The following is a 19,843-nucleotide window of genomic DNA, read 5'->3' as shown; positions in this document are numbered from 1 at the left end:
GTCTCTTACGTGTAGGCCATCTCTGTCTCTCTACGTGTAGGCCATCTCTGTCTCTCTACGTGTAGGCCATCTCTGTCTCTCTACGTGTAGGCCATCTCTGTCTCTCTACGTGTAGGCCATCTCTGTCTCTCTACGTGTAGGCCATCTCTGTCTCTCTACGTGTAGGCCATCTCTGTCTCTCTACGTGTAGGCCATCTCTGTCTCTCTACGTGTAGGCCATCTCTGTCTCTCTACGTGTAGGCCATCTCTGTCTCTCTACGTGTAGGCCATCTCTGTCTCTCTACGTGTAGGCCATCTCTGTCTCTCTACGTGTAGGCCATCTCTGTCTCTCTACGTGTAGGCCATCTCTGTCTCTCTACGTGTAGGCCATCTCTGTCTCTCTACGTGTAGGCCATCTCTGTCTCTCTACGTGTAGGCCATCTCTGTCTCTCTACGTGTAGGCCATCTCTGTCTCTCTACGTGTAGGCCATCTATCTGATGCTGTCTGGTCCAAACGAGTATGACATTGTTGCGGGCCGTAGCATTGAAGGCAAGGGATTCTGATCCAACCATTAATTCATACATTGTTGTGCCCCTGACCTGAGAGGATGGAAGTTCAATATGTAGCTAGATGTAGAAGTTATGTTAATGTTAACTAGCTAACGTTGCCCATGAATGGAAGTTAGGCTAGTAAGCAAACATGTTAGCCAGGTAGCTTAGGACAATAAAAAATAAACATGTGTACTGTATGACAGAGTGATAGACCGTTTCATCATCATGAAAGAGAGGAGGATGGCATTGGCGTTGGAGTCAACATGTTTTTGTACTTGCAAACACGCGCACGCACACACAGAAATCAGAGCCATGGAAAGCCACATCATATTTAGCTTACGGCGATTGGACTAAACAGTTTTTGGTATCTTTTAGTTGTCACTGTATTAGACTAAGCAGAGGTGATTTGATGATGATGAAATGTTGAAGTTGAAATGGTGCTGGAATAGTGGAGGCAGCTCCTGTTTTCTTTGTGACTTGCGGCTCCGTGGTTCTAAATCAATAGTTGTTCAGTGGTGTGAAAATGTTGGAAACATTCACTTGCTTGACCATGCTTTAGGTCATGTCTGTTCCATGCAATATGCTTTGTGGACAGATGATGCTCTCCGGTTTTGTGATAAAACAAAGGTGTGGTTGAATTTATTCTGCCACTGTGTCTTCTTATTGCCTCGGCCTTAGGCCTATATATCACGGTGTCAAGGCATATGAACTAACAAGTTATAGAGCATACAACGCAATTAGTGATTTTAACCACATTTTAGTCATTTAGCAGACGCTCTTTCACCTAGTCGGCTCCGGGATTCAAACCAGCAACCTTTCGGTTACTGGTCCAACACTCTTAACCGCTAGGCTACCTGCCGCCCTATCGCACTGCTACTGATAAGAATGCTGTATATAACAATTATCTGACCATGTAAATTCCTAATTCAGCCTACAAAGATACTGCACATTACAGAGAGAGAGAGAGAGAGAGAGAGAGAGAGAGAGAGAGAGAGAGAGAGAGAAAGAGAGAGAGAGAGAGAGAGAGAGAGAGAGAGAGAGAGAGAGAGAGAGAGAGAGAGAGAGAGAGAGATGTAGTGGAGTCACTAAACCTCAAGCTAATCTAATAAATTGGCACTGAAAAATAGGTGTTTGATTAATATTAGCAGTCACTATTTTTGTTGATGAAATTAACACTGGGTGTTAGTACTGAGCGAGAGCCGACCTGGTGTTAGTAGAGCCGACCTGGTGTTAGCAGAGTAGACCTGGTGTTAGCAGAGTAGACCTGGTGTTAGCAGAGTAGACCTGGTGTTAGCAGAGTAGACCTGGTGTTAGCAGAGCCGACCTGGTGTTAGCAGAGTAGACCTGGTGTTAGCAGAGTAGACCTGGTGTTAGCAGAGTAGACCTGGTGTTAGCAGAGTAGACCTGGTGTTAGCAGAGTAGACCTGGTGTTAGACCTGGTGTTAGCAGAGTAGACCTGGTGTTAGCAGAGTAGACCTGGTGTTAGCAGAGTAGACCTGGTGTTAGCAGAGCCAACCTGGTGTTAGCAGAGTAGACCTGGTGTTAGCAGAGTAGACCTGGTGTTAGCAGAGTAGACCTGGTGTTAGCAGAGTAGACCTGGTGTTAGCAGAGTAGACCTGGTGTTAGCAGAGTAGACCTGGTGTTAGCAGAGTAGACCTGGTGTTAGCAGAGTAGACCTGGTGTTAGCAGAGTAGACCTGGTGTTAGCAGAGTAGACCTGGTGTTAGCAGAGCCGACCTGGTGTTAGCAGAGTAGACCTGGTGTTAGCAGAGTAGACCTGGTGTTAGCAGAGCCGACCTGGTGTTAGTACATGGATCCCAGGCCTCTCAGAGTAACTTCAAGCTTTACGTTACTGTCAAAGAATACAGACTGAGTACACTATAAAGTAAACTGAGCTAGAGGAGACCAACGGTAGTCTCATATTATTTGATTGTTTTCCTTATGCTGTCATATTTCTTGATATTTTACTGACCAGCAGACTTCATTCATGGACCTCTGTGTTTCACATGTACATTTTTACATTTTAGTCATTTAGCAGACTCTCGTATCCAGAGCGACTTACAGTTAGTGAGTGCATACATTTTCATACTTTGTATTTGTAGTTGATTTCACCTTTGTATTTGTTATCAAATACAATTTCATTATTTCCTTATAATGCATTTGGCTCAGATAGCACTGTGTTAAAGTGTGTGCACGTCTATAATACAGATGGAGGATCTTAATTTGATCACTCTTTTGTTGTATAGTAGGAAATGCTAACTTGTAGCGTATTCAAGGTTTAAAAAGGCTTCTAAAGTTTGTAATTTACACTTTAAAATGCCAGACTTGATTTGTCCTAATGAAAAATGTATCAACCCCTACAAAAAAATGTCCATAAATTATAATGCACATAATAATTCACATTTCCTGTTGCTGCAGAATGAGTTTCCTGCTGTAGCAAACTGGCTCAAATTAAAATCCTACATCTGTATGCAACAGGTCTGAACAGCAACATAGAATGTGCTTAGTTAGGATCAGACAGACAGACACACAGAGCTCAGACAGGCAGACAGGCAGGCAGACAGACAGACGGACAGACAGAGCTCAGACAGACAGACAGAGCTCAGCTGTGAGCTGAGACGTGATTACGGTGAAAGGGGTTCAGTTGGTTAAGTGGTTGTTTACCAGCCAAGGGGATAGAAGGGTTGCCACAGCGGATGAGATGTAAACAAGGTTGAGACGTAGAGTTCCCATTGGCTGCTCAGAGGTTGGGGTGTGATGTCACAGACAGGAAGGAATAGGTTGAAGCGACTCTGCTGATTGCCACCTGAACGTCCAACCACGTCCAACCAGCCTCACAACCGCAGACCACGTGTAACCACGCCAGCCCAGGACCTCCACATCTGAAGTCGGTTACTACGCAGTTGTGAACAGAGTGCCCCATGGTGGTGGTGTGGTTATGGTATGGGCAGGCATAAGCTATGGACAACGAACACAATTGCATTTTATCGATGGCAATTTGAATGCACAGATATACCGTGACGAGATCCTGATGCCCATTGTCGTGACATTGATCTGCCGCCATCACCTCATTGTTTCAGAATGATAATGCACGGCCCCATGTCGCGAAGACAAATAATGAAAGAAAAGCATTGCAAGTTTGAATTTTGTAAAGTTAGTGTGGGAGAGGTGGAAAAATGATTGTTATCGGTCAATAATTACCAACCTCCTGGCATTGACAACTTAGATGGAAAGCTGGTGAGGATGGTAGCTGACTATATCCACTCCTATCTGTCATATCTTTAATCTGAGCCTAGAGGAAAGTCTTTGTCCTCAGGCCTGGAGGGAAGCCAATGTCATTCCGCTACCCAAGAGTGGTAAAGCATCCTTTACTGGTTCTAACAGCAGACCTATCAGCTTGCTGCCAGCTCTTAGCAAAACTGTTGGAAAAAATGGTGTTTGACCAAATACAATGCTATTTCTCTGTAAACAAATTAACAACAGACTTTCAGCATGCTTATAGTGATGTGCACTCAACATGTACTGCACTGACACAAATTACTGATGATTGGTTGAAAGAAATTGATAATAAGAAGATTGTGGGAGCTGTACTGTTAGATTTCAGTGCAGCCTTTGATATTATTGACCATAACCTGTTATTGAAAAAACGTATGTGTTATGGCTTTTCAACCTCTGCCATATCGTGGATTCGGAGCTATCTAATAGAACTCAAAGAGTTTTCTTTAATGGAAGCTTCTCTAATGTCAAACATGTGTGGTGTACCACAGGGCAGCTCTCTAGGCCCTCTACTCTTTTCTATTTTTACCTGCCACTGGCATTTAACAAAGCATGTGTGTCCATGTATGCTGATGATTCAACAATACACACATCTGCAACCACAGCTAATGAAGTCACTGAAACCCTTAACAAAGAGTTGCAGTCTGTTTTGGGATGGGTGGCCACTAATAAACTGGTCCTGAACATCTCTAAAACTAAGAGCATTGTATTTGGTACAAAGCATTCCCTAAGTTCTAGACCTCAGCTGAATCTGGTAATGAATGGTGTGGCTGTTGAACAAGTTGAGGAGACTAAATGACTTGGCATTACCTTAGATTGTAAACTATCATGGTCAAAACATAGATTCAATGGTTGTAAAGATGAGGAGAGGTCTGTCCGTAATAAAGATATGCTCTGCTTTTTTGACATCACACTCCAAAAAGCAAGTTCTGCAGGCTCTAGTTTTGTCTAATCTTGATTATTGTCCAGTCGTGTGGTCGAGTGCTGCAAGGAAAGACCTAGTTAAGCTGCAGCTGGCCCAGAACAGAGCAGCACGTCTTGCTCTTCATTGTAATCAGAGGGCTGATATAAATACTATGCATGCCAGTCTCTCTTGGCTAAGAGTTGAGGAGAGACTGACTGCATCACTTCTTCTTTTTATAAGAAACATTAATGTGTTGAAAATCCCAAATTGTTTGCATAGTCAACTTACACACAGCTCTGACACACACACTTACCCCACCAGACATGCCACCAGGGGTCTTTTCACAGTCCCCAAATCCAGAACAAATTCAAGAAAGCGTACAGAATTTTATAGAGCCATTATTGCATGGAACTCCATTCCATCTCATTTTGCTCAAATAAACAGCAAACCTGGTTTCAAAAAACAGTGAAAGCAACACCTCACGGCACAACGCCTCTCCCCTATTTGACCTAGATAGTTTGTGTGTATGTATTGATATGTAGGCTACGAGATGTAGTTCTGTCCTTGAGCTGTTCTTGTCTATTAATGTTCTGTATTATGTCATGTTTCATGTTTCGTGTGGACCCCAGGAAGAGTAGCTGCTGCTTTTGCAACAGCTAATGGGTGTCACGGATTCAGCCGAGGCTGCTCCTCCTCCTTGCTCGGGCAGGCTTCGGCGTTCGTCGTCCCCGGAGTACTAGCTGCTGCCGATCGATGTTTCGGTGTTTGTCTTGTTTGGTCTTTATTGTTTACACCTGTTTCCCATTATGTTGGATTGTATTCCCTATATTAACCCCTGTCTCTCATTTGGTTATTTTGTGTGTGATTGTTCGTTTGTCATTCCGGCAGTTTCTTGTATGTACGGGTCTTTGTGTTTTCCTCCCTGTTTTGGGGGTTTGTTGTTGTGTACGTTTATTACCGTGTTCAGTAAAGAACGTTGCCAGCCGCTCTGTGTCCTGCATTTGACTTCGCTAACCGCATACACGTCGCTTGACAATGGGGATCCTAATAAAATACCAAAATACCTGTACACAATTCCTGGAAGCTGAAAATGTCCCAGTTCTTCCATGGCCTGCATACTGTCACCCATTGAGCATGTTTGGGATGCTCTGGGTCGACGTGTACGACAGCGTGTTCCAGTTCCCGCCAATATCCAGCAACTTCGCACAGCCATTGAAGAGGAGTGGGACAACATTCCACAGGCCACAATCAACAGCCTGATCAACTCTATGCGAAGGAGATGTGTCGCGCTGCATGAGGCAAATGGTGGTCACACCAGATACTGACTGGTTTTCCGATCCACGCCCCTACTTTTTTGAAAAGGTATCTGTGACCAACAGATGCGTATCTGTATTCCCAGTCATGTGAAATCCATAGATTAGGGCCTAATGAATTTATTTCAATTGACTGATTTCCTTTTATGAACTGTAACTCAGTAAAATCTTAGTAATTGTTGCGTTTAGCGTTTCTATTTTAGTTCAGTGTAGTCAGTCAGAGAGTCAGAGAGTCAGACAGACAGACAGACAGACAGACAGACAGACAGACAAACAGACAGACAGAGTCAGACAGACAGTCAGTCAATGAATTATCAGATTCACCTGAACTTGGCTGGGCAAATTAACACAGCATATGTCAGGTCAGCATTTCATTGCACATCTCTAGGTTAGCCATTATAAAAATGCCATGGTTTTCTCATTAGATGAAGCAACAAAATTCCTTAAACAAGTTATACCAGTATTCAGTTAGTTATATACGGTATCCAGTTAGTTGTATACGGTATTCAGTTAGTTATATACGGTATTCAGTTAGTTACACTATATATACAAAAGTATATGGACACCCCTTCAAATTAGTGGATTTGGCTATTTCAGCCACACCGTTGCTGACAGATGTATAAAATTGAGCACACAGCCATGCAATCTCCATAAACATTGGCAGTAGAATGGCCCATACTGAAGAGCTCAGTGACTTTCAACGTGGCACCGTCATAGGATGGCACCTTTCCAACAAGTCAGTTCATCAAATTTCTGCCCTGCTAGAGCTGCCCGATCAACTGTAAGTGCTGTTATTGTAAAGTGGAAACGTCTAGGAGCAACAACGGCTCAGCTGCGAAGTGGTAGGCCACACAAGCTCACAGAACGGGACCGCACTGAACGGGACCTCACTGAAGCGCGTAGCACGTAGAAATTGTCTGTCATCAGTTGCAACACTCACTACCGAGTTCCAAACTGCCTCTGGAAGCAACGTCAGCACAATAACTGTTCGTCGGGAGCTTATTGAAATGGGTTTCCATGGCCGAGCAGCCACACACAAGCCTAAGATCACCATGTGCAATGCCAAGCGTCAGCTGGAGGGGTGTAAAGCTCGCAGCCACTGGACTCTGGAGCAGTGGAAACGTGTTCTCTGGAGTGATGAATCACGCTTCACCATCTGGCAGTCCGACAGACGAATCTGGGTTTGGCAGATGCCAGGAGAACGCTACCTGCCCCCAATGCATAGTGCCAACTGTAAAGTTTGGTGGAGGAGGAATAATGGTCTGGGGCTGTTTTTCATGGTTCGGTCTAGGCCCCTTAGTTTCAGTAAAGGGAAATCTTAACGCTACAGCATACAATGACATTCTAGACGATTCTGTGCTTCCAACTTTGTGGCAACAGTTTGGGGAAGGCCCTTTCCTGTTTCAGCATGACAATGCCCCCGTGCACAAAGCAAGGTCCATACAGAAATGGTTTGTCGAGATCGGTGTGGAAGAACTTGACTGGCCTGCACAGAGCCCTGACCTCAACCTTCGAACACCTTTGGGATTAATTGAAACACCCGACTGCGAGCCAGGCATAATCGCCCAACATCAGTGCCCGACCTCACTAATGCTCTTGTGGCTGAATGGAAGCAAGTCCCTGTCCATGTTCCAACATCTAGTGGAAAGCCTTCCCAGAAGAGTGGAGGCTGTTATAGCAGCAAAGGGGGGACCAACTCCATATTAATGCCCATGATTTTGGAATGAGATGTTCAACGAGCAGGTGTCCACATACTTTTAATAATGTAGTGTATCTAAGAGTGGAGGTCATCATTTTTTGTACACTTTCCATGACCATGTGATCTAATTCCCTCAGTTCTAACTCCCTATGTTCTAACTCCCTGTGTTCTAACTCCCTGTGTTCTAATTCCCTCAGTTCTAACTCCCTATGTTCTAACTCCATGTGTTCTAACTCCCTGTGTTCTAACTCCATGTGTTCTAACTCCCTGTGTTCTAACTCCATGTGTTCTAACTCCCTGTGTTCTAACTCCCTGTGTTCTAACTCCTTGTGTTCTAACTCCATGTGTTCTAACTCCATGTGTTCTAACTCCCTGTGTTCTAACTCCCTGTGTTCTGACTCCATGTGTTCTAACTCCCTCAGTTCTAACTCCCTGTGTTCTAACTCCCTGTGTTCTAACTCCCTATGTTCTAACTCCCTGTGTTCTAACTCCATGTGTTCTAACTCCCTGTGTTCTAACTCCATGTGTTCTAACTCCATGTGTTCTAACTCCCTGTGTTCTAACTCCATGTGTTCTAACTCCCTGTGTTCTAACTCCCTGTGTTCTAACTCCCTGTGTTCTAACTCCATGTGTTCTAACTCCCTGTGTTCTAACTCCCTGTGTTCTAACTCCCTGTGTTCTAACTCCCTGTATTCTAACTCCCTGTGTTCTAACTCCCTGTGTTCTAACTCCCTGTGTTCTAACTCCCTCAGTTCTAACTCCCTGTGTTCTAACTCCCTGTGTTCTAACTCCCTGTGTTCTAACTCCCTGTGTTCTAACTCCCTGTGTTCTAACTCCCTCAGTTCTAACTCCCAGTGTTCTAACTCCCTGTGTTCTAACTCCCTGTGTTCTAACTCCATGTGTTCTAACTCCCTCAGTTCTAACTCCCTGTGTTCTAACTCCATGTGTTCTAACTCCCTCAGTTCTAACTCCCTGTGTTCTAAGTCCCTGTGTTCTAACTCCCTGTGTTCTAACTCCCTGTGTTCTAACTCCCTGCGTTCTAACTCCCTGTGTTCTAACTCCCTGTGTTCTAACTCCCTGTGTTCTAACTCCCTGTGTTCTAACTCCCTGCGTTCTAACTCCCTGCGTTCTAACTCCCGGTGTTCTAACTCCCTGTGTTCTAACTCCCTGTGTTCTAACTCCATGTGTTCTAGCTCCCTGTGTTCTAACTCCCTGCGTTCTAACTCCCTGCGTTCTAACTCCATGTGTTCTAACTCCATGTGTTCTAACTCCCTGCGTTCTAACTCCCTGCGTTCTAACTCCCTGCGTTCTAACTCCCTGCGTTCTAACTCCCTGTGTTCTAACTCCCTGTGTTCTAACTCCTTGTGTTCTAACTCCCTGTGTTCTAACTCCATGTGTTCTAACTCCCTGTGTTCTAACTCCCTGTGTTCTAACTCCCTGTGTTCTAACTCCATGTGTTCTAACTCCCTGTGTTCTAACTCCATGTGTTCTAACTCCCTGTGTTCTAACTCCCTGTGTTCTAACTCCCTGTGTTCTAACTCCCTGTGTTCTAACTCCCTCATTTCTAACTCCATGTGTTCTAACTCCATGTGTTCTAACTCCATGTGTTCTAACTCCCTGTGTTCTAACTCCATGTGTTCTAACTCCATGTGTTCTAACTCCCTGTGTTCTAACTCCATGTGTTCTAACTCCCTGTGTTCTAACTCCATGTGTTCTAACTCCATGTGTTCTAACTCCCTGTGTTCTAACTCCATGTGTTCTAACTCCCTGCGTTCTAACTCCCTGTGTTCTAACTCCCTGTGTTCTAACTCCCTGTGTTCTAACTCCCTGTGTTCTAACTCCCTGTGTTCTAACTCCATGTGTTCTAACTCCCTGTGTTCTAACTCCATGTGTTCTAACTCCCTGTGTTCTAACTCCCTGTGTTCTAACTCCCTCAGTTCTAACTCCCTGTGTTCTAACTCCATGTGTTCTAACTCCCTGTGTTCTAACTCCATGTGTTCTAACTCCCTGTGTTCTAACTCCCTGTGTTCTAACTCCTTGTGTTCTAACTCCCTGTGTTCTAACTCCCTCAGTTCTAACTCCCTCAGTTCTAACTCCCTGTGTTCTAACTCCCTATGTTCTAACTCCATGTGTTCTAACTCCCTCATTTCTAACTCCCTCAGTTCTAACTCCCTGTGTTCTAACTCCTTGTGTTCTAACTCCCTGTGTTCTAACTCCATGTGTTCTAACTCCCTGTGTTCTAACTCCATGTGTTCTAACTCCCTGTGTTCTAACTCCCTGTGTTCTAACTCCTTGTGTTCTAACTCCCTGTGTTCTAACTCCATGTGTTCTAACTCCCTGTGTTCTAACTCCATGTGTTCTAACTCCCTGTGTTCTAACTCCCTGTGTTCTAACTCCTTGTGTTCTAACTCCCTGTGTTCTAACTCCCTGTGTTCTAACTCCTTGTGTTCTAACTCCCTGTGTTCTAACTCCATGTGTTCTAACTCCCTGTGTTCTAACTCCATGTGTTCTAACTCCCTGTGTTCTAACTCCCTGTGTTCTAACTCCTTGTGTTCTAACTCCCTGTGTTCTAACTCCCTGTGTTCTAACTCCTTGTGTTCTAACTCCCTGTGTTCTAACTCCCTGTGTTCTAACTCCTTGTGTTCTAACTCCATGTGTTCTAACTCCCTCATTTCTAACTCCCTCAGTTCTAACTCCCTGTGTTCTAACTCCATGTGTTCTAACTCCATGTGTTCTAACTCCCTCAGTTCTAACTCCCTGTGTTCTAACTCCCTGTGTTCTAACTCCCTGTGTTCTAACTCCATGTGTTCTAACTCCCTGTGTTCTAACTCCCTGTGTTCTAACTCCCTGTGTTCTAACTCCCTGTGTTCTAACTCCCTCATTTCTAACTCCATGTGTTCTAACTCCCTGTGTTCTAACTCCATGTGTTCTAACTCCATGTGTTCTAACTCCCTGTGTTCTAACTCCCTGTGTTCTAACTCCATGTGTTCTAACTCCCTGTGTTCTAACTCCATGTGTTCTAACTCCCTGTGTTCTAACTCCCTGTGTTCTAACTCCCTCAGTTCTAACTCCCTGTGTTCTAACTCCATGTGTTCTAACTCCCTGTGTTCTAACTCCATGTGTTCTAACTCCCTGTGTTCTAACTCCCTGTGTTCTAACTCCTTGTGTTCTAACTCCCTGTGTTCTAACTCCATGTGTTCTAACTCCCTGTGTTCTAACTCCCTGTGTTATAACTCCCTCAGTTCTAACTCCATGTGTTCTAACTCCCTGTGTTCTAACTCCATGTGTTCTAACTCCCTGTGTTCTAACTCCTTGTGTTCTAACTCCATGTGTTCTAACTCCATGTGTTCTAACTCCCTGTGTTCTAACTCCCTGTGTTCTAACTCCATGTGTTCTAACTCCCTCAGTTCTAACTCCCTGTGTTCTAAGTCCCTGTGTTCTAACTCCCTGTGTTCTAACTCCCTGTGTTCTAACTCCCTGCGTTCTAACTCCCTGTGTTCTAACTCCATGTGTTCTAACTCCCTGTGTTCTAACTCCCTGTGTTCTAACTCCCTGTGTTCTAACTCCCTGCGTTCTAACTCCCTGCGTTCTAACTCCCTGTGTTCTAACTCCCTGTGTTCTAACTCCCTGTGTTCTAACTCCATGTGTTCTAGCTCCCTGTGTTCTAACTCCCTGCGTTCTAACTCCCTGCGTTCTAACTCCCTGTGTTCTAACTCCATGTGTTCTAACTCCCTGCGTTCTAACTCCCTGCGTTCTAACTCCCTGCGTTCTAACTCCCTGCGTTCTAACTCCCTGTGTTCTAACTCCCTGTGTTCTAACTCCTTGTGTTCTAACTCCCTGTGTTCTAACTCCATGTGTTCTAACTCCCTGTGTTCTAACTCCCTGTGTTCTAACTCCCTGTGTTCTAACTCCATGTGTTCTAACTCCCTGTGTTCTAACTCCATGTGTTCTAACTCCCTGTGTTCTAACTCCCTGTGTTCTAACTCCCTGTGTTCCAGCTCCCTGTGTTCTAACTCCCTCATTTCTAACTCCATGTGTTCTAACTCCCTGTGTTCTAACTCCATGTGTTCTAACTCCATGTGTTCTAACTCCCTGTGTTCTAACTCCCTGTGTTCTAACTCCATGTGTTCTAACTCCCTCATTTCTAACTCCCTCAGTTCTAACTCCCTGTGTTCTAACTCCTTGTGTTCTAACTCCCTGTGTTCTAACTCCATGTGTTCTAACTCCCTGTGTTCTAACTCCCTGTGTTCTAACTCCCTGTGTTCTAACTCCCTGTGTTCTAACTCCCTCATTTCTAACTCCATGTGTTCTAACTCCATGTGTTCTAACTCCATGTGTTCTAACTCCCTGTGTTCTAACTCCATGTGTTCTAACTCCATGTGTTCTAACTCCCTGTGTTCTAACTCCCTGTGTTCTAACTCCATGTGTTCTAACTCCATGTGTTCTAACTCCATGTGTTTTAACTCCCTGTGTTCTAACTCCATGTGTTCTAACTCCCTGTGTTCTAACTCCATGTGTTCTAACTCCATGTGTTCTAACTCCCTGTGTTCTAACTCCATGTGTTCTAACTCCCTGCGTTCTAACTCCCTGTGTTCTAACTCCCTGTGTTCTAACTCCCTGTGTTCTAACTCCCTGTGTTCTAACTCCCTGTGTTCTAACTCCATGTGTTCTAACTCCCTGTGTTCTAACTCCATGTGTTCTAACTCCCTGTGTTCTAACTCCCTGTGTTCTAACTCCCTCAGTTCTAACTCCCTGTGTTCTAACTCCATGTGTTCTAACTCCCTGTGTTCTAACTCCATGTGTTCTAACTCCCTGTGTTCTAACTCCCTGTGTTCTAACTCCTTGTGTTCTAACTCCCTGTGTTCTAACTCCCTCAGTTCTAACTCCCTCAGTTCTAACTCCCTGTGTTCTAACTCCCTATGTTCTAACTCCATGTGTTCTAACTCCCTCATTTCTAACTCCCTCAGTTCTAACTCCCTGTGTTCTAACTCCTTGTGTTCTAACTCCCTGTGTTCTAACTCCATGTGTTCTAACTCCCTGTGTTCTAACTCCCTGTGTTCTAACTCCCTGTGTTCTAACTCCCTGTGTTCTAACTCCTTGTGTTCTAACTCCCTGTGTTCTAACTCCCTCAGTTCTAACTCCCTCAGTTCTAACTCCCTGTGTTCTAACTCCCTGTGTTCTAACTCCATGTGTTCTAACTCCCTCATTTCTAACTCCCTGTGTTCTAACTCCCTGTGTTCTAACTCCCTGTGTTCTAACTCCCTGTGTTCTAACTCCATGTGTTCTAACTCCATGTGTTCTAACTCCCTCAGTTCTAACTCCTTTGTGTTCTAACTCCCTGTGTTCTAACTCCCTGTGTTCTAACTCCATGTGTTCTAACTCCCTGTGTTCTAACTCCCTGTGTTCTAACTCCCTGTGTTCTAACTCCCTGTGTTCTAACTCCCTCATTTCTAACTCCATGTGTTCTAACTCCCTGTGTTCTAACTCCATGTGTTCTAACTCCATGTGTTCTAACTCCCTGTGTTCTAACTCCCTGTGTTATAACTCCATGTGTTCTAACTCCCTGTGTTCTAACTCCATGTGTTCTAACTCCCTGTGTTCTAACTCCCTGTGTTCTAACTCCCTCAGTTCTAACTCCCTGTGTTCTAACTCCATGTGTTCTAACTCCCTGTGTTCTAACTCCATGTGTTCTAACTCCCTGTGTTCTAACTCCCTGTGTTCTAACTCCTTGTGTTCTAACTCCCTGTGTTCTAACTCCCTCAGTTCTAACTCCCTCAGTTCTAACTCCCTGTGTTCTAACTCCCTATGTTCTAACTCCATGTGTTCTAACTCCCTCATTTCTAACTCCCTCAGTTCTAACTCCCTGTGTTCTAACTCCTTGTGTTCTAACTCCCTGTGTTCTAACTCCATGTGTTCTAACTCCCTGTGTTCTAACTCCATGTGTTCTAACTCCCTGTGTTCTAACTCCCTGTGTTCTAACTCCTTGTGTTCTAACTCCCTGTGTTCTAACTCCATGTGTTCTAACTCCCTGTGTTCTAACTCCATGTGTTCTAACTCCCTGTGTTCTAACTCCCTGTGTTCTAACTCCTTGTGTTCTAACTCCCTGTGTTCTAACTCCCTGTGTTCTAACTCCTTGTGTTTTAACTCCCTGTGTTCTAACTCCATGTGTTCTAACTCCCTGTGTTCTAACTCCATGTGTTCTAACTCCCTGTGTTCTAACTCCCTGTGTTCTAACTCCTTGTGTTCTAACTCCCTGTGTTCTAACTCCCTGTGTTCTAACTCCTTGTGTTCTAACTCCCTGTGTTCTAACTCCCTGTGTTCTAACTCCTTGTGTTCTAACTCCATGTGTTCTAACTCCCTCATTTCTAACTCCCTCAGTTCTAACTCCCTGTGTTCTAACTCCATGTGTTCTAACTCCATGTGTTCTAACTCCCTCAGTTCTAACTCCCTGTGTTCTAACTCCCTGTGTTCTAACTCCTTGTGTTCTAACTCCATGTGTTCTAACTCCCTGTGTTCTAACTCCCTGTGTTCTAACTCCCTGTGTTCTAACTCCCTGTGTTCTAACTCCCTCATTTCTAACTCCATGTGTTCTAACTCCCTGTGTTCTAACTCCATGTGTTCTAACTCCATGTGTTCTAACTCCCTGTGTTCTAACTCCCTGTGTTCTAACTCCATGTGTTCTAACTCCCTGTGTTCTAACTCCATGTGTTCTAACTCCCTGTGTTCTAACTCCCTGTGTTCTAACTCCCTCAGTTCTAACTCCCTGTGTTCTAACTCCATGTGTTCTAACTCCCTGTGTTCTAACTCCATGTGTTCTAACTCCCTGTGTTCTAACTCCTTGTGTTCTAACTCCCTGTGTTCTAACTCCATGTGTTCTAACTCCCTGTGTTCTAACTCCCTGTGTTATAACTCCCTCAGTTCTAACTCCATGTGTTCTAACTCCCTGTGTTCTAACTCCATGTGTTCTAACTCCCTGTGTTCTAACTCCCTGTGTTCTAACTCCATGTGTTCTAACTCCATGTGTTCTAACTCCCTGTGTTCTAACTCCCTGTGTTCTAACTCCATGTGTTCTAACTCCCTCAGTTCTAACTCCCTGTGTTCTAAGTCCCTGTGTTCTAACTCCCTGTGTTCTAACTCCCTGTGTTCTAACTCCCTGCGTTCTAACTCCCTGTGTTCTAACTCCATGTGTTCTAACTCCCTGTGTTCTAACTCCCTGTGTTCTAACTCCCCTGTGTTCTAACTCCCTGCGTTCTAACTCCCTGCGTTCTAACTCCCTGTGTTCTAACTCCCTGTGTTCTAACTCCCTGTGTTCTAACTCCATGTGTTCTAGCTCCCTGTGTTCTAACTCCCTGCGTTCTAACTCCCTGCGTTCTAACTCCCTGTGTTCTAACTCCATGTGTTCTAACTCCCTGCGTTTCTAACTCCCTGCGTTCTAACTCCTGCGTTCTAACTCCCTGCGTTCTAACTCCCTGTGTTCTAACTCCCTGTGTTCTAACTCCTTGTGTTCTAACTCCCTGTGTTCTAACTCCATGTGTTCTAACTCCCTGTGTTCTAACTCCCTGTGTTCTAACTCCATGTGTTCTAACTCCCTGTGTTCTAACTCCATGTGTTCTAACTCCCTGTGTTCTAACTCCCTGTGTTCTAACTCCCTGTGTTCTAACTCCCTGTGTTCTAACTCCCTCATTTCTAACTCCATGTGTTCTAACTCCCTGTGTTCTAACTCCATGTGTTCTAACTCCATGTGTTCTAACTCCCTGTGTTCTAACTCCCTGTGTTCTAACTCCATGTGTTCTAACTCCCTCATTTCTAACTCCCTCAGTTCTAACTCCCTGTGTTCTAACTCCTTGTGTTCTAACTCCCTGTGTTCTAACTCCATGTGTTCTAACTCCCTGTGTTCTAACTCCCTGTGTTCTAACTCCCTGTGTTCTAACTCCCTGTGTTCTAACTCCCTCATTTCTAACTCCATGTGTTCTAACTCCATGTGTTCTAACTCCATGTGTTCTAACTCCCTGTGTTCTAACTCCATGTGTTCTAACTCCATGTGTTCTAACTCCCTGTGTTCTAACTCCCTGTGTTCTAACTCCATGTGTTCTAACTCCATGTGTTCTAACTCCATGTGTTCTAACTCCCTGTGTTCTAACTCCATGTGTTCTAACTCCCTGTGTTCTAACTCCATGTGTTCTAACTCCATGTGTTCTAACTCCCTGTGTTCTAACTCCATGTGTTCTAACTCCCTGCGTTCTAACTCCCTGTGTTCTAACTCCCTGTGTTCTAACTCCCTGTGTTCTAACTCCCTGTGTTCTAACTCCCTGTGTTCTAACTCCATGTGTTCTAACTCCCTGTGTTCTAACTCCATGTGTTCTAACTCCCTGTGTTCTAACTCCCTGTGTTCTAACTCCCTCAGTTCTAACTCCCTGTGTTCTAACTCCATGTGTTCTAACTCCCTGTGTTCTAACTCCATGTGTTCTAACTCCCTGTGTTCTAACTCCCTGTGTTCTAACTCCTTGTGTTCTAACTCCCTGTGTTCTAACTCCCTCAGTTCTAACTCCCTCAGTTCTAACTCCCTGTGTTCTAACTCCCTGTGTTCTAACTCCCTGTGTTCTAACTCCCTCAGTTCTAACTCCCTGTGTTCTAACTCCCTATGTTCTAACTCCATGTGTTCTAACTCCCTCATTTCTAACTCCCTCAGTTCTAACTCCCTGTGTTCTAACTCCTTGTGTTCTAACTCCCTGTGTTCTAACTCCATGTGTTCTAACTCCCTGTGTTCTAACTCCATGTGTTCTAACTCCCTGTGTTCTAACTCCCTGTGTTCTAACTCCTTGTGTTCTAACTCCCTGTGTTCTAACTCCCTCAGTTCTAACTCCCTCAGTTCTAACTCCCTGTGTTCTAACTCCCTGTGTTCTAACTCCATGTGTTCTAACTCCCTCATTTCTAACTCCCTGTGTTCTAACTCCCTGTGTTCTAACTCCCTGTGTTCTAACTCCCTGTGTTCTAACTCCATGTGTTCTAACTCCATGTGTTCTAACTCCCTCAGTTCTAACTCCTTTGTGTTCTAACTCCCTGTGTTCTAACTCCCTGTGTTCTAACTCCATGTGTTCTAACTCCCTGTGTTCTAACTCCCTGTGTTCTAACTCCCTGTGTTCTAACTCCCTGTGTTCTAACTCCCTCATTTCTAACTCCATGTGTTCTAACTCCCTGTGTTCTAACTCCATGTGTTCTAACTCCATGTGTTCTAACTCCCTGTGTTCTAACTCCTGTGTTCTAACTCCATGTGTTCTAACTCCCTGTGTTCTAACTCCATGTGTTCTAACTCCCTGTGTTCTAACTCCCTGTGTTCTAACTCCCTCAGTTCTAACTCCCTGTGTTCTAACTCCATGTGTTCTAACTCCCTGTGTTCTAACTCCATGTGTTCTAACTCCCCTGTGTTCTAACTCCCTGTGTTCTAACTCCTTGTGTTCTAACTCCCTGTGTTTCTAACTCCATGTGTTCTAACTCCCTGTGTTCTAACTCCCTGTGTTATAACTCCCTCAGTTCTAACTCCATGTGTTCTAACTCCCTGTGTTCTAACTCCATGTGTTCTAACTCCCTGTGTTCTAACTCCCTGTGTTCTAACTCCATGTGTTCTAACTCCATGTGTTCTAACTCCATGTGTTCTGACTCCATGTGTTCTGACTCCATGTGTTCTGACTCCCTGTGTTCTAACTCCCTGTGTTCTAACTCCCTGTGTTCTAACTCCCTATGTTCTAACTCCCTGTGTTCTAACTCCATGTGTTCTAACTCCCTGTGTTCTAACTCCCTGTGTTCTAACTCCCTGTGTTCTAACTCCCTGCGTTCTAACTCCCTGCGTTCTAACTCCCTGTGTTCTAACTCCCTGTGTTCTAACTCCCCTGTGTTCTAACTCCATGTGTTCTAGCTCCTGTGTTCTAACTCCCTGCGTTCTAACTCCCTGCGTTCTAACTCCCTGTGTTCTAACTCCATGTGTTCTAACTCCCTGCGTTCTAACTCCCTGCGTTCTAACTCCCTGCGTTCTAACTCCCTGCGTTCTAACTCCCTGTGTTCTAACTCCCTGTGTTCTAACTCCTTGTGTTCTAACTCCCTGTGTTCTAACTCCATGTGTTCTAACTCCCTGTGTTCTAACTCCTGTGTTCTAACTCCCTGTGTTCTAACTCCATGTGTTCTAACTCCCTGTGTTCTAACTCCATGTGTTCTAACTCCTGTGTTCTAACTCCCTGTGTTCTAACTCCCTGTGTTCTAACTCCCTGTGTTCTAACTCCATGTGTTCTAACTCCCTGTGTTCTAACTCCCTGTGTTCTAACTCCCTCATTTCTAACTCCATGTGTTCTAACTCCCTGTGTTCTAACTCCATGTGTTCTAACTCCATGTGTTCTAACTCCCTGTGTTCTAACTCCCTGTGTTCTAACTCCATGTGTTCTAACTCCCTCATTTCTAACTCCCTCAGTTCTAACTCCCTGTGTTCTAACTCCTTGTGTTCTAACTCCTGTGTTCTAACTCCATGTGTTCTAACTCCCTGTGTTCTAACTCCCTGTGTTCTAACTCCCTGTGTTCTAACTCCCTGTGTTCTAACTCCCTGTGTTCTAACTCCATGTGTTCTAACTCCATGTGTTCTAACTCCATGTGTTCTAACTCCCCTGTGTTCTAACTCCATGTGTTCTAACTCCATGTGTTCTAACTCCTGTGTTCTAACTCCCTGTGTTCTAACTCCATGTGTTCTAACTCCATGTGTTCTAACTCCATGTGTTCTAACTCCCTGTGTTCTAACTCCATGTGTTCAACTCCCTGTGTTCTAACTCCATGTGTTCTAACTCCATGTGTTCTAACTCCCTGTGTTCTAACTCCATGTGTTCTAACTCCTCAGTGTCTAACTCCCTGTGTTCTAACTCCCTGTGTTCTAACTCCTTGTGTTCTAACTCCCTGTGTTCTAACTCCCTGTGTTCTAACTCCATGTGTTCTAACTCCCTGTGTTCTAACTCCATGTGTTCTAACTCCCTGTGTTCTAACTCCCTGTGTTCTAACTCCCTCAGTTCTAACTCCCTGTGTTCTAACTCCATGTGTTCTAACTCCCTGTGTTCTAACTCCATGTGTTCTAACTCCTGTGTTCTAACTCCCTGTGTTCTAACTCCTTGTGTTCTAACTCCCTGTGTTCTAACTCCCTCAGTTCTAACTCCTCAGTTCTAACTCCCTGTGTTCTAACTCCCTATGTTCTAACTCCATGTGTTCTAACTCCCCTCATTTCTAACTCCCTCAGTTCTAACTCCCTGTGTTCTAACTCCTTGTGTTCTAACTCCCTGTGTTCTAACTCCATGTGTTCTAACTCCCTGTGTTCTAACTCCATGTGTTCTAACTCCCTGTGTTCTAACTCCCTGTGTTCTAACTCCTTGTGTTCTAACTCCCTGTGTTCTAACTCCCTCAGTTCTAACTCCCTCAGTTCTAACTCCCTGTGTTCTAACTCCCTGTGTTCTAACTCCATGTGTTCTAACTCCCTCATTTCTAACTCCCTCAGTTCTAACTCCCTGTGTTCTAACTCCCTGTGTTCTAACTCCATGTGTTCTAACTCCCTGTGTTCTAACTCCCTGTGTTCTAACTTCCTGTGTTCTAACTCCCTGTGTTCTAACTCCATGTGTTCTAACTCCCTGTGTTCTAACTCCCTGTGTTCTAACTCCCTGTGTTCTAACTCCATGTGTTCTAACTCCATGTGTTCTGACTCCATGTGTTCTGACTCCATGTGTTCTGACTCCCTGTGTTCTAACTCCCTGTGTTCTAACTCCCTCAGTTCTAACTCCCTGTGTTCTAACTCCCTGTGTTCTAACTCCCTATGTTCTAACTCCCTGTGTTCTAACTCCCTGTGTTCTAACTCCCTGTGTTCTAACTCCCTGTGTTCTAACTCCCTGTGTTCTAACTCCCTATGTTCTAACTCCCTGTGTTCTAACTCCCTGTGTTCTAACTCCCTGTGTTCTAACTCCCTGTGTTCTAACTCCCTGTGTTCTAACTCCCTGTGTTCTAACTCCCTGTGTTCTAACTCCCTATGTTCTAACTCCATGTGTTCTAACTCCATGTGTTCTAACTCCCTCAGTTCTAACTCCATGTGTTCTAACTCCATGTG

At 44.5% G+C, this 19,843-nt stretch overlaps 1 protein-coding gene across 1 annotated transcript in view; it reads left to right on the top strand.

Annotated features, from left to right (window-relative positions):
• The window catches only part of gipc2 (GIPC PDZ domain containing family, member 2), a 50,299-nt gene that overhangs the window by 14,642 nt on the left and 15,814 nt on the right, over positions 1-19,843 (top strand). The gene's annotated exons all lie outside the window — the stretch shown is intronic.

Source organism: Coregonus clupeaformis, chromosome 21, assembly GCF_020615455.1.
Source record: "Coregonus clupeaformis isolate EN_2021a chromosome 21, ASM2061545v1, whole genome shotgun sequence".
Lineage (NCBI taxonomy): Eukaryota > Metazoa > Chordata > Actinopteri > Salmoniformes > Salmonidae > Coregonus > Coregonus clupeaformis.
Note: the sequence above shows the minus strand (reverse complement) of the source record. Positions and strands in the feature narration are given on the sequence as shown.